The following is a 14,267-nucleotide window of genomic DNA, read 5'->3' as shown; positions in this document are numbered from 1 at the left end:
CAATGACTGATGAAAATTTGATAAAGCAAATTAGAAATCAGGGTCCAGCACATATCAAACGGATATATCTTGCATTGATTGAAATTGACTCAGAAATAGAACTTGTTAAAGATTGTATGATAAAATGGGCCCAGAATATCCAAGAAGTTATTACAATGGACACGTGGGAAAAGATCTGGGTGAGGAATGTAAAATTTACGCAAGCCCAAAACCTAAGAGAGAACTTTTATAAAATGTTTTATAGATGGCATTTAGATCCTAAAAAGCTTGCAAGTATGTATCCGAATTATCAGCCAAAATGCTGGAGGTGTGGTGGTGAAGATGCAACATATTTTCATATTTGGTGGACTTGTAAAAAGGTCAAGGCTTTTTGGATAAAAATTTGGTGGAATATGCAGAAGATTTTCAAGCAAAGGATAAAGTTTTGTCCGCAACTCTTTTTGTTGGGTATAATTACAGATGCTACGGTTGTGGACACTAAATTGATGTTGAATCTAATTACCGCAGCAAGACTTTTAATAGGTCAATATTGGAAGAAGGAGGAATTGCCGACCATAGAAGAATGGACTTTAAAGGTTTCGGACCTGGCAGAGATGGCAAAGATCTCGGCTTATTTGAAAGATCATTCGCAAGAACGTTATATTATGGAGTGGAAAAAATGGATTGAATATATCCAGAACAAATATGGGACTAAAAAGTTTCATTTAGCATTTGAATAAGTCTTCCTTTCTATTTTCTTTTTTTTTCTTTTGTTTTCTATATGAAATGTTAGTATTGCTTGTAGTTATCTTATTTGAGCTAGAGAGTGATAGATTTAAGAATTTATTGTTGGTAGCATATGGATGCTTATGATTGTTCTTTCTTTTTATACCCTGTACTTAGCTCTGGGAAGTCGGGGGGGAGGGGGGAAAGGGGGGGAGGGGTAGGGAGGGATAGGTAGGGGAGGGGGAGGGGGGATTGTTAAAGATAAAATGTATTTTAAAACTTTTCAATAAAAAAATAATCCTAAAATATTGGGGGGGGGAGGTGGGAAATTCTTTGGTAACACCAGCAAACAGGGAGACAGAAATGGAGAGGGTGACCTCTAGTTCATTCTCCACCTGTCTATTGGACTAGAACAGAGGTCCTCAATCTTTTGGGCACTAGGAACCGGTTTCGTGGAAAGAGGATTTTCCATGGTCCAGAGACTGTGTGGTTTTGTGCATCTTGTGGATGGGGCTTTGCTTGTTTGTGCGGCCCAATTGCTGGCATGCTACAGACTGGTACTGGTCCATGGGGACCATGGGGACCCCTGGACTAAAAGACCTCCAAGGTCCCTTCCAATTCTGTTATTCTGTTATTCAGAACAGAAGCAGATATGATAGCCTCTGCAGATAGTTCATCTTTAACATCCAATCATTCAGCAACCATTCAAACTTAGAACAATGCTAAACAAGTATTTGTAGAATCAGGCTTCACAATTATGGCCATTGCGGCATATGATTGTGATTTGCACCTTTTCATGTCAGCTTCCCACATGCAAGGTCAATGAGGAAGTCAGCAAGAAGTTGGGAGTCATCTATCATCTATCTATCTCTAGATCTTTCTCTCAATAACTACCGCCATATTGTCTCTAAATCTTAAACCTTACTCTCTTTCTAAATCCAGAAAGAACAGTAGGTTATATAATATATTGGAAGACACACAATCACTTCCAAACACCAGGTGGTGCATTACGGTTGAGAATCAATCTCACTTTTGTGTCATGTATTTTACTACTTCAGGAGAGTCTGTGGTTTTGGGTTGTTTTTTTTAAAAAAGGTCGTTTAGGTAGTCTTCACATATGATCACAATTATGATTGAAACTTGTATTTCTAAGTGCTCACTGTCATGGTTCCGATAGATGAAACACATCAAAAGAACTTCAAGGTTAGAATTCTTCCTTAAAGAACATTTTATTCAGGAAACAAAGTATCGGCACTACATAGCTGAATCCAAAACTAAAATCCCTTCCCCCATACAAAGTAACAAATTGCAATTCCTACCCCCAATAAGCAGTCATAAATCATGTTCTCCAATTAGCCGAAACACAGGCTTTCTCTCCAGCTCCTCAGCTCACCAAACCATTGTCAGTTCATCCTTGATTTCCCACAGAGCAACGTTATTATTATGGCTAGCTGAGCTCAAGCATTCATCCCAAACCCTCTTCTGCACCTAATTTCTAAATAGAAGAAAAAGCATGTTAAAAGCAAAGCGGAAATGGCTGCAATTTTCATCAGTTGTCAGAGCAGGAACATCCAATGTTTACAGCGTTGACACTCACACTAAGTGAGTCAGGCCTACTTTATGATCTTTTTGCTGAAATCCTTAAGTGAATCAGTGGTTAAGCGAATTCAACTTACCCTATTGACTTTGTTTGTCAGAAGATCTCTAGGAAGGTTGTAAATAGTGTTCATGGGACCCCAGGACACTGCAGCTGACATTAATACCTGCTGGTTGCTGAACACCCAGATTTCAATTACGTGACCATGGGGCAAGTTCAAGGACCAGTTGCAGGTCACTTTTTTCAGTACCATTGTAACTTCCAAGGATCATTAAGTGAATGGTTTTTAGTTAGGGGTCTCCAAACCTGGCCCTTTTATGACTTGTGGACTTCAACTCACAGAATTCTTCAGCTAGGCACACTGGCTGAGGAATTCTGGAAGTTGAAGTCCACAAGTCATAAAAGGGCCAAGTTTGAAGACCCCTGTCTTACGTCAAGGACTATCTGTATCTACAGCTGTGCATATATTTATTATGGAAATTAAAGTAAAAGACAATTTGATTAAAATGAAGTAGCTAACTGACCTGAACAATGTATTCTAATTGCTGGATTGAATGAGATATCTTTGATTCTATTGAGACACCTCTGCACAGACACAAAGATGGATTTTTTTTTCCAAATTGCATCAGCAGTTTGTATCAAATCAATCCAACACAATGGTTTGGTTTGAAGTCTTGAGTCAAATTGGAATGGTGTTTTCTGATTCATAATGATTTTTTTAAAAAAATCCATTTATATCCCGCCCTTCTCCGAAGACTCAGGGCGGCTTACAAGCTTAGCAGTAGCCTTCATTCTATGTATATGCCTGCTTATTCGGGCTTTCACACACACCCCAAGCAGCATTATTACAAAGTCAGCTTATTGCCCCCAACAATCTGGGTCCTCATTTTACCTACCTATTTACCTATTTACCGATTCATACAATGATCATAAGGGCCGCGGTAGCTCAGTGGGTTAGGACGCTGAGCTTGTCGATCAGAAGGTCGGCAGTTTGGCGGGTCGAATCCCGAGTGCCGCGTAGCAGAGTGAGCGCCTGTTACTCGTCCCAGCTTCTGCCAACCTAGCAGTTCGGAAGCACGTAAAAATGCAAGTAGAAAAATAGGGACCACTCCGGTGGGAAGGTAACAGCATTCCGTGTGCCTTTGGCGTCTAGTCATGTCGGCCACATGACCACAGAGACGTCCTCGGACAAGCGCTGGCTCTTTGGCTTTGAAACGGAGTTGAGCACCGGCCCCTAGAGTCGGAAACGACTAGCACACCTGTGCGGGGGAACCTTTACCTTTACCTTTACCTTACAATGATCATTGTATGAATTCAACTACAAGATTTTTTTAAACTTCCTATTGGCATAATCAGATTTTTCTTCTTTATCATGTGAGGTGTTAATGCCACTTTATAATGCCTTGGAATATTGCATACACTTTTGCTCATCACGATATAAAAAAGATGTTGAGACTCCAAAAAGTGAAAAGAAGAGCAACAAAGATGATTTGGGGATTGAAGGTTAAAATGTATGAAGAACAGTTGCAGGAACTGGGTATGCCTAGTTTAATGAAAAGAAGCATTAGGGGTGGTATGAGAGAAGTGTTCCAATATCTAAGGAGTTATGGCAAAGAGGGGGTCAACCTATCCCCCAAAGCATCTGAGGGCAAGATAAAAAGCAATAGGTGGAAACTGATCAAGTAGGGAACCAACCTAGAAATAAGAAGGAATTTTCTGTCAGTAAAAACAATTAATCAGTGAAATGACTTGCCTCCAGAAGTTGTGGGTGTTTCAACAATGGATAAATTTTAGAAGAGACTGGACAACCATTTATCTGAAATGGAATATAGTTTCCTACTTGAGCAGAGGGCTGGACTAGAAGACCTCCAAGATCCTTTCCAACTCTTCATTTTGCTATTCTGTTAAACCTGGAATGGTTCTGTTTTGGGAAATTCCTGATATGTGACCTTATCGTATGCCTGACAATTGGGTTGTTATTGGGTTATCAAAGAGAACATATTTTTTCTCTGAATGTTGTAACATCACTCTTTCCATTTTAAATATAATTTTTATGACAAAGGCTCTGATGTAAATTTTATAAATAAATGCTACTTATTATCAAATCTATACACCACCAAATCTCTTAACTCATATCAGCAATTGACAGGATAAGCCAAATCCTAAGATTAAAGATTTTGTTTTTAAACTGAACAGGCAAAAAAGAGCCGGGTGTAGAGTCCTCACTTTTTTTCTTCTTCTCATGTATATCTCCACACCTTGTGGGAGATTGTGGGAACCTTTCTTGTCAGCAAGCATTTCATTGCACCTCTCACCAATTTGATCCACCAAGGCTGAAAAGACTGCAGAATATACCAAAATTCAAGAAGGAAGAACGTGATCAGATGAGCAGCTTTTTCCTGATTGAACCTCTTCATTATTATCCACTGTTTTTTATGTAGGTGTGAAAATGGCAGAATTGAAAAACCGTGCACCCCAACCCAAAATACAGTTTGTGGGGGGAAAGGTAACTATTGACATGTTTAATTAAAGCTCCAGAAAGGAAGGGATACAAGGGGTAACTGTGTGGGTGTCTAAAAAAAGTCAAGGTGGCAGCACAACTCCATGATGAAAGCCCCACCATTTTTTGTGATGTGTGTAAAGGGGGTTGGAAGTTTGATCAATGATTAAGCTCTCATCCTGAGTTTGTTTGATACCCCTTCCTGTTGAAGCCCATGGAAAGAACTGAATTTGAATGTATGCAAATTCAGCTTGTTGGGGCCCTAATAGCCAATCTGTCCAAAATTCTTTCTTTGCTGTTACTTCCTTTAACTCCATCTATCACTTAGTCATTCCTTAGCAAGCAAAAGGGACCAGGAGAGTAGTTGAGTCCAAAATCAGTCTGTCTCTAAAATTGAATAATATCCAGTATGGCCCCTTCATGGATTACTGCCTTGTCGTGGTGAAGGGGCTTGCGTAATTCAATGAAGCTATGAGCTATGCCGTGCAGGGCCACGCAAGATGGAAAGGTCATAGCAGAGAGTTCTGACAAAACGTGATCCACTGGAGAAGGAAATGGCAACCCACTCCAGTATCTTTGCCATGAAAACCCTATGGACAGTACCAAAAGGCAAAATGATATGACGCTGGAAGATGAGCCCCTCAGGTCGGAAGGCGTCCAATATGCTACTGGGGAAGAGCAGAGGGCTAGTACTAGTAGCGCCAGAAAGAATGAAGCGACTGGGCCAAAGCCGAAAGGACGCTCAGCTGTGGATATGTCTGGTGGTGAAAGGAACGTCCGATGCTGTAAAGATTCTTTCTCCATAGGAACCTGGAATGTAAGATCCATGAATCAAGGAAAGCTGGACGTGGTCAAACAAGAGATGACAAGACTAAACATTGACATCTTAGGTATCAGCGAACTAAAATGGACAGGAATGGGTGAATTTAATTCAGATGACCATTAGGTATACTACTGCCTATTTAATTTATATGCAGAGCACATCATGAGAAAGGCAGGGCTAGATGAATCAAAAGTTGGAATTAAGATTGCCGGAAGAAATATCAACAACCTAAGATATGTAGATGATACCACTCTAATGGCAGAAAGTGAAGAGGAACTAAAGAGCCTCTTGTTGTGAGTGAAGAAGGAGAGTGCAAAAGTTGGGTTGAAACTTAACATTAAAAAAACCAAGATCATGGCATCCGGTCCTCTCAATTCCTGGCAAATAGATGGGGAAGAAATGGAGGTAGTAACAGATTTTATTTTCCTGAGCTCCAAGATCACTGCAGATGGGGACTGTAGCCAAGAAATTAAAAGATGCTTGCTCCTGGGGAGGAAAGCCATGGCAAATCTAGACAGCACACTAAAAAGCAGAGACATCACCCTGTCAACAAAAGTGTGTATAGTCAAGGCTATGGTCTTCCCAGTTGCAATGTATGGCAGTGAAAGTTGGACCATAACAAAGGCTGAGCGCCAAAGAATTGAGGCCTTTGAACTCTGGTGCTGGAGAAGACTCCTGCGAGTCCCTTGGACTGCAAGGCGATCAAACCGGTCAGTCCTAGAGGAGATCAACCCTGACTGCTCTTTAGAAGGCCAGATCCTGAAGTTGAAACTCAAATACTTTGGCCACCTAATGAGAAGGAAGGACTCACTGGAGAACAGCCTAATGCTGGGAAAGATTGAAGGCAACAGAAGACAGAGAATGAGGCGGCTGGATGGAGTCACTGAAGCAGTAGGCGTGAGCTTAAATGAACTCCAGAAGATGGTAGAGGACAGGAAGGCCTGGAGGAACGTTGTCCATAGGGTCGCGATGGGTCGGACTCGACTTCGCAGCTAACAACAACAATCCAGTATGGTTGGATTAAATCTTGGGTAGACTTCTGTCCTCTCTGAAAAAAGGGCTGTCTTCCAATATGGCTTCCCACTCAAAACCCCTGGAATGGCCTTAGAGGCAGTGAGGAGAAGGCAGAATTAATCAATGGCTGTGCTGCCTCTTCTCTTTGGACAGAAGCCTGGTTCCTTTATCAATCTTTCCCTGAAAGCATCAAAGCCTCTTTGAATGTCAGTAAGTGTTGAATAACACTTTGCATAAATAAATATTTATTGAGGTTCAACCCCCATCTCACCTGCCTGATTCCTCTTCTGACCATTGACAATTTCAGAAATCTCCTCCCTCATTGATTTGCTCAATAGTCAACCAGGGTGAATTGAATGGAAGCAAACACTTTTGATGTGGCACTTATTTTTGAAACAGTTTAAAATCTATCTTAAGAGTTTAATTACTCTTTTTGTGAGTTTCTCACATCAAAAATGGTGAAAACCCACATTAGTGATGTTCACTAATTTGGATATCACTAAGTATGAGGATTTTGCAGAGACTTGGCCAATCTCCAGAAGAGTCACTGTCAAACATGGTACACCTTCTGAAGAGTTTCAGTATTTCTATAGTTTGAGCAACGTTATGAAGGTCTAGGATGTGTCCATGAAATCATCAAGAATTGAGTTCAGCTCAAAGAGATCTTACCTATAGAGTGTATTGATATAGTATTACTACTGTATGTCTGTTCAGGACATAATTGGACATCAACAGATTATCAAAAGCTAATGGTTTGAAACAGTAGCACAGGCATGCCTGGCTGAGGAATTCTGGGAGTTGAAGTCCACAAGTCATAAAAGGTCCAAGTTTGAAGACTCCCCACAGTAGCATGAATGGGTAATCAATTATGCAGGTAGTTCTTGACTTACAATCTTGACTTAGTGACTGTTTGAACTTACAACAGCACTGACCAATCCTTGCCCTTACAACCATCATAACATGCCTACAATTACATGATGAAAATTTGGGCACTTGATAACTGACATACATTTACGATAGTTTCAGCCGCTCCAGTTTATGCTATTGCCCATTTCTGACTCTTCTTCATGGCTTCCGACAAGGAAAGACAATGGGGGGAAGCTGGATTATTTGCTTAACGACTGCAGTGATTCACTTAACAACTTCAGTGTTTTGCTTAATGCTAGCGAAACCTAAAACTGAGCGCAACTCAATTAACAACCACCGTGCTTTGCCACAGAAATTCTGGCCCCAATTCTGGTCATAAGTCAAGGACTACCTGTGCTCTGTTTGATTCTGTTTCATTCAAAGGAATGTTTCCAATTCTACCAGGTGTGGTTTCAGTTTCCATTTTTAGCAGTGCATTTGTTGCTTTTTTAACAGCACAGGTTCAAAAAAATGTGCAAATTGACCCATATGGATTGGAAAACATATTATTAAATATTCTTCTTCATAGAGAATTTGCTGTGGCTTTGTATACTTCTGCCTCTTGTCGCAATGATTTTGGGACTGATTTTATGGCGGTGCTATTGTAAGTTGATATCACTTTCCTTTACAAACTACAGAGGGCGGGATATAAATGTAATAAAAATAAATAAATAAAATAAATAAACCTTATTATTGTTTTTTTTAAGCCAGCCAGTACGCAGAGGAACAACTGTCTCCCATAGCTTTCATTCTACATTTAAAATCCAATTGTGTCCTCTTTCAATAATTTTGGAAGTCAAGGTTCTTCTTTGAGATAGAGAAAAATTCCCCCTCCCATCCACCCTCCCCAGAGTTCATGATAGATTGTCACCACATGGTAGCGAAGTACACAAGCAAGGGCATTGTGCCAGCTGACATCATTGATATTTGCTTGGGGACAAAATTTGAGACAGATACTTGTTGCTCCTATTCTACCAGCTCTCATGTTTTGTATACCTTTATTGTCACAAGACACACCAACCTGATTTTTGTAGCTTCACATTAACTAAAAGATGAAATTAGACACAAACAACATCCCTAAGCAATGGGAGACAACAACAAGCTCTTTGTCAGGCTCTGGCAGCTTGCAATCCCAGTGCCATATACACCATCTCACTTCTACGTTTGGCTGCCTCTCCCAACATCCTGCCTTTTAAAGGTGGCAAATTGTAGTAAATTAAAGTAAGTTTAAGAACTCCGGTCATCACAATTTCCAGAAATTTCACATGAAATTACTGCATTTCGCACTTAGTATAAGCACATTCCTAATATGCCATTTTCAGTCATTTGAAGACTATCTAGCACATAATTATTTGTGTTTCTTTGTAGGTCCAGGGTGCAAAATTCAAAGGAGGCCAAACATTCCAGTTCAAAATGGCCCTAACTATGAACTATACGTGAGTCTCCTTTTTTGAAGTAATCCAGAGATGTAAGAAGGGCAATAGAGAGTAACCTAAGGCATCAAACCAACATGCATACTAGCTTCTGTCTAGCTTCTAATGGTAGTAATGGTGTTTTTCCACTGCAAATGCTTCCTTGTGGTTCTTATCTTTAAAATGTCCAGTGATTTGGGAGGTTTCCTCCAGATGACCTTTCTAAACCTTGAGGTGAGCTGTGAGACCCACTTGGTAGTAATGACCATCTGTGCAGGGACATCTACTCAGGGGGGAGGGGGTAAAAAAGCCAAAATAGTGGCCAAGTCTGCCCCATAAAAATAATATGGGCCCCCACAGACACCCCAAAACTGTAATACCCTTTTCTTTATCAGGAAAAGAATGGGGTCTGTCAGACACTGAGACAATTTAGAACTACATACTGTGCTGTTTTATACCTACTATTCTTGTATTTATGTATGTGGGCACTGAGTTTGTTTTTGAACTTTGCCACTTGTTTTATTCAATGATATGACTTTTTAAGGTCATAGTTATTATTTTGAATTTTGTTTTTCATTTACATATGCATTAGATTAGCAAGCTCATTTACTTATGCATAAGAGCAACCTCTTTCACTTATGGATAAGAGGTGTATGCATGCATAAAATAGAAAGCCAGAAACCAAAATAGAGACATTAACCTCAGAGACTTTGTCTCTGATGGGAAAATTCTGACTTAAATTTTTTCCTGAATATATAGTAAACCCAGTACTTGTTTCAACAAACTGTTCCAGCCTGTAGCAATTCCTATTGTTTATTTACTTTCCTCACCACAAATTGAAAATTAATTTGATTAAAAAAGAAAGAAGTCATCAGTTGGACACCATGTGTCCAGGCCAATAAATACTTTACACAACGAAATGGGTGGGATTGAAGTATAATTGGTAAATCTTTTCAATTTGCTGAGAATTCAGAGCCACCCTCTTATTTGATAATGTTTGATTAGATCAGGACCCATCTCCTTTATGACAAAGAATAAGATCAAATTCTATCCAAATGTGCAGTTTTTGCTGGAGAGTTCTTTAGATATTATATGAAATTTCAGTTTGGGAGCAAAATAGTATAATTTGCCTAATTATACTAATTAGTATACTAATTATACTAATAAAAAGTGGAGCTTGCTTTACAGAATTTGCACTAAGATGGAGTTTTAGAGAACCAAAAGCTGTGAAGAATACTGAAAGTCACTTCTTTGTACTTCTTACTTTTATCTTTTTTTACCTTTTCTTGCACCTTTTCTCTTTTCTTTGACTTCTTTCTTCTTCCTGACTTTCTATTACCAGTTTAAAAGTTTTAATAAAAATTAAAAATTGAAGAAGAAAAAAGAACTAGCAGGAAGCAAAAGCTGGTGGTATGGATTTGGTTCATCTTTTTTTTATATTTGTTTCCTTTTAGGATTTTAAGAAAATCGAGTATCGAGGTATGTAAAAAAAAAAACAGTCATTGCACTATATGTTTGTATGTGTTTGCTTTTATGCCTGGGCTATATTGGACTCTACTAACGGCTCAGTTGTATCATTCCACCACTAAGAATTGTTCAGTACTGGATGGTCTTTCATTGATGCAGAACGTAGCAATGAGATTGTTCATCACACTTGCCTTGTCTACGGCTACAGAACTAGTAACGCTTTGCTGGCAACACATGAGTCTCAGTGGAACATAATGGGCTCCATTACATCTCCCTCTTAACTGCATGTGTCCAGATGCATGACTGGGAATAGATGTCTATGGAGATTCTCAGTCATTCAGGTCATAGTTATCCCAAAAATGTTTTTTCACAAGACAACTAGTCTTTCTTGTTTTTCTTTGAAGATGTTTCGCTTCTCATCCAAGAAAGCTTCTTCAGCTCTGACTTTCTCCCACCATCCAGTCAGAGCTGAAGAAGCTTCTTGGATGAGAAGCAAAATGTCTTCAAAGAAAAACAAGAAAGTCCAGTTGCTTCGTGAAAAAGCATCTTTGGGATGACTGGGAATAGAATTTCCGTATCAGATCCAGAAAGAAACCTGCGCCAAAACTCCTATCCAACATAGCTTTCTTTATGCTTACAACTTTGCACAATTATATTTATTGATTGTATAGTAGTGCTGTATCTAGGCCTTTGCTACAAATATTCTGTTATTCAGTTGCTTCTGATTCTTCATTAACTGATAAACATTTTTTCAAGGATATTTATGTCAGGAACTGCTTTGAATTCTTGTAAGCTCATTCTTCAGTGACAGTATCTAGCACTGTCTTTTGTTGGCCATTTTAAAGACTGCTGTAATAATTCTTGCCTTTGCATTAGGTTTTTGCAAAATAGTTAAGCTTTTGTTTCGTAGCTTCATTAGCCATTTTCTCCAGCATTAACTCTGTTGTTATTGTTGTTCATCTTTTCTGATGATCAGGTTTCAACAGCCATGTGTTACCTCTGCAAAAATCATGGCCTTAACAATACATTCCATTTTCCCTGTCTCAAAAGTATTGGTGAAGTTTTAATATTAACATTACAATCTCCACTGTATTTATATTCTGTGTACATTCTCTCTCTCTCTCTCTCTCTCTCTCTCTCTCTCTCTCTCTCTCTCTCCCTCTCTCTCTCTCTCTCTCTCTCTGTGTGTGTGTGTGTGTGTGTGTGTGTGTGTGTGTGCACTACATGTTGATAAAAAGAAAAATAGACTAATGGAGCAAATTTAATAAGGATTAAAATACCACAAGGAGCAAAAGAGGAAAGAAACCTAAATAGGTTTCTAACTTCTCCTCTTTGCATACCTGCTAATTTGCTATATTTGTAGACATTTATAACCCTCAGAAGCCTAACTGTAAGTGATTATATTGCTCATGCTGAATGATGTATTCTATGTATGGGAATCATTTTTGTTTAAATTTAGCTAAACTTCTATTTTGTAGTATTTGCTTTGGTTGTTAGGATGATGTCTTTTCATTTTGGTATCATTTTGATGTCTCTGAATCACACTTAAAATTAATTGAGGTCAATGTTATTTACCCCTTTATGCATCATTGGCTGCTATAATTTCCTGCAGTTTTTTTCTTGTTTTCTTTTGCAGATATTAACTTGAAGCCTGACATTCCTATAATTGTATGTGATATGGAAGTGACCCAAGTCAAAAGGCTTGCTCGGAGATTGGGTCTAAGTACAGCCCAAATCGATGTGATCGTCCATGACAATTTGCATGATTCTTCTGAACAAAAAATAAAATTACTAGAATGTTGGCATGAAATGCAAGGGATAAAAGATTCCTATCAGACTTTAATCACCTGTCTGAGAGAACTTAAATTTTATGATACAGCTAGTAAAGTTAAGCAACTAACGGAGAGGCAATTCAACCAACCAGAAGATTAAAAGAGGTAATCTTTAAAATGCTCGTAAAAGTGTAAGTCCCAGTTATTTTTTTAATTTATTAAATTGTATCAAATTTATATGACATTCATTTCATAATCAAGCAATTCTGCTATTATTTTTTTAAAAGTTTTATTATTTTTTAAACAGAGTTCAATAATAATTATTCAACAAAAATGTGCTGTCTGAGTATCTTATTCACTAATACAAATTAAATTCCTAATCCCTAAATCTTTTCTCTAGTCATTGATAAAATAGGTCCCAAGTTTGAAAATATTCTGTTTCTTCTTTTTCTTTCAACCTTAAAGTAAGTCTGTCCATTTCCGCATAGTCTAATTTTTTTTATTATTATTTCTTCTTCTGGTGGTATTTCTTCGTTCTTCCAGTATTGTGCAAATATAATTCTTGCCACTGTTATCACATGTATAATCAAATATGTACTTTGCTTATCAAGTTTTTCTAGTGTAATACCTAGTAAAAAAAATTCAGGTTTATAGTCTATATGTTTCTCTAACATTTTTTCTAACCAAGTGTGTATTATTGTCCAATATCTCCTTGCTTTAACACATGTCCACCACATATGATAATAAGTACCTGGTTTGTGTTTACATTTCCAACATTTATCTGACACGTTTTTAAACATTTTTGCTAATCTTGTTGGTAGCAAATGCCATCTATAAAACATTTTATATAAGTTTTCTTTGTATGAAGCTGACATTGTCAATTTATAGTTTCTTTCACACAAACTTTGCCACTTTTCTAAGTTTATATTATATCCAAAATTCTTTGCCTGTACTATCATTGTCTCTTTTACTTGTTCATCTTCCATTTTGAAATTTAATAAGAAATTGTACATTTTTTAAATTAACTTTTCATCAGAAGTTAATAATGTCTGATCAAATATAGTCTGTTCTTTGTAAAGTCCATACTATTTAATATCTTTATCATATCTGACTTGCATTTGTAAATGTGACCACCATGTTAAATTGATGCCCTGATTTTCCATCTCTTGCCTAGATTTTAAGTTCCCTTCAGAATTTAGAATATCTTTGTATGTCCATATTTTATTGAAACTGACTAGATTTGGATGTACAAATGCTTCCATTGTTGAAAGCCATCCTGGAATTTTCAAATAAATTTTACATTTTATTTCTTCCAAAGTTAATAATAATGTGTTTCTAATGTAGTGGTTTTGGAAGTATTTGTGTATTTTATTTTTTCTGTACCATAGAAAAGCATGCCAACCAAGTTGCAGGTCATGTCCCTCCAGATACAGCAATCTTTTATTTCTAAGAGTTATCCACTTTTTTTATCCATGTTAGCACTGATGCTTGATAATATAAAACCAAATCTCGCAAGCCAAAGCATCCAATTCCCTTGGCTTCCTGTAACATTTTCAATTTAATTCTAGCTTTCTTTCCTTGCCAGATAAATTTTTGAATTAAGAGAGTTTAAATCTTCAAAAAAAAAATCTCCAGTTTTAAAGGTATCGTTTGAAATAAAAACAATATTTTTGATAATATATTCATTTTCATTATAACAATTCTTCCTAACATCGACAGTTGAAGATTCTTCCATTTTTCCAAATCAAACTTTATTTGGTTTAACAATTTAATGTAATTATCTTCTTTCATGAATATCTTGCTGTCAAATATATTCCCAAATATTTGACCTTTTTGACTGTTTGCAATTCTATTTTTTCTGATAATTGCTTTTTTTGTTTATCTGAAAAAATTTTAACTATCACTTTAGTTTTTTCTCTATTTATCTTTAATCCTACTATCTCTCCAAATTGTTCTATCTTTTCCAACAGATTAGGAATCGTCTCTAAAGGTTCCTCTAGAATGAATACCAAATCATCTGCAAATGCTTGCAGTTTGTAGGTTTCACCTTTTATTTTCAATCCTTTAATTT

General features: G+C 37.5%; 1 long non-coding RNA gene across 1 annotated transcript; it reads left to right on the top strand.

The window, feature by feature from the left end:
• Nucleotides 1-8,089: 8,089 nt before the first annotated feature.
• Nucleotides 8,090-12,159, top strand: LOC308669429. Its single transcript, XR_014026753.1, has 4 exons — nucleotides 8,090-8,149; nucleotides 8,914-8,981; nucleotides 10,412-10,436; nucleotides 12,061-12,159. It is a non-coding gene; the product is annotated as an uncharacterized lncRNA (long non-coding RNA).
• Nucleotides 12,160-14,267: the final 2,108 nt, after the last annotated feature.

This window comes from Vipera berus (genome assembly GCF_964194415.1).
Source record: "Vipera berus genome assembly, chromosome: 5".
In the NCBI taxonomy this organism is placed as follows: domain Eukaryota; kingdom Metazoa; phylum Chordata; class Lepidosauria; order Squamata; family Viperidae; genus Vipera; species Vipera berus.
The sequence above is the reverse complement of the archived record's forward strand: the minus strand, read 5'-3'. Positions and strand labels throughout refer to the sequence as shown.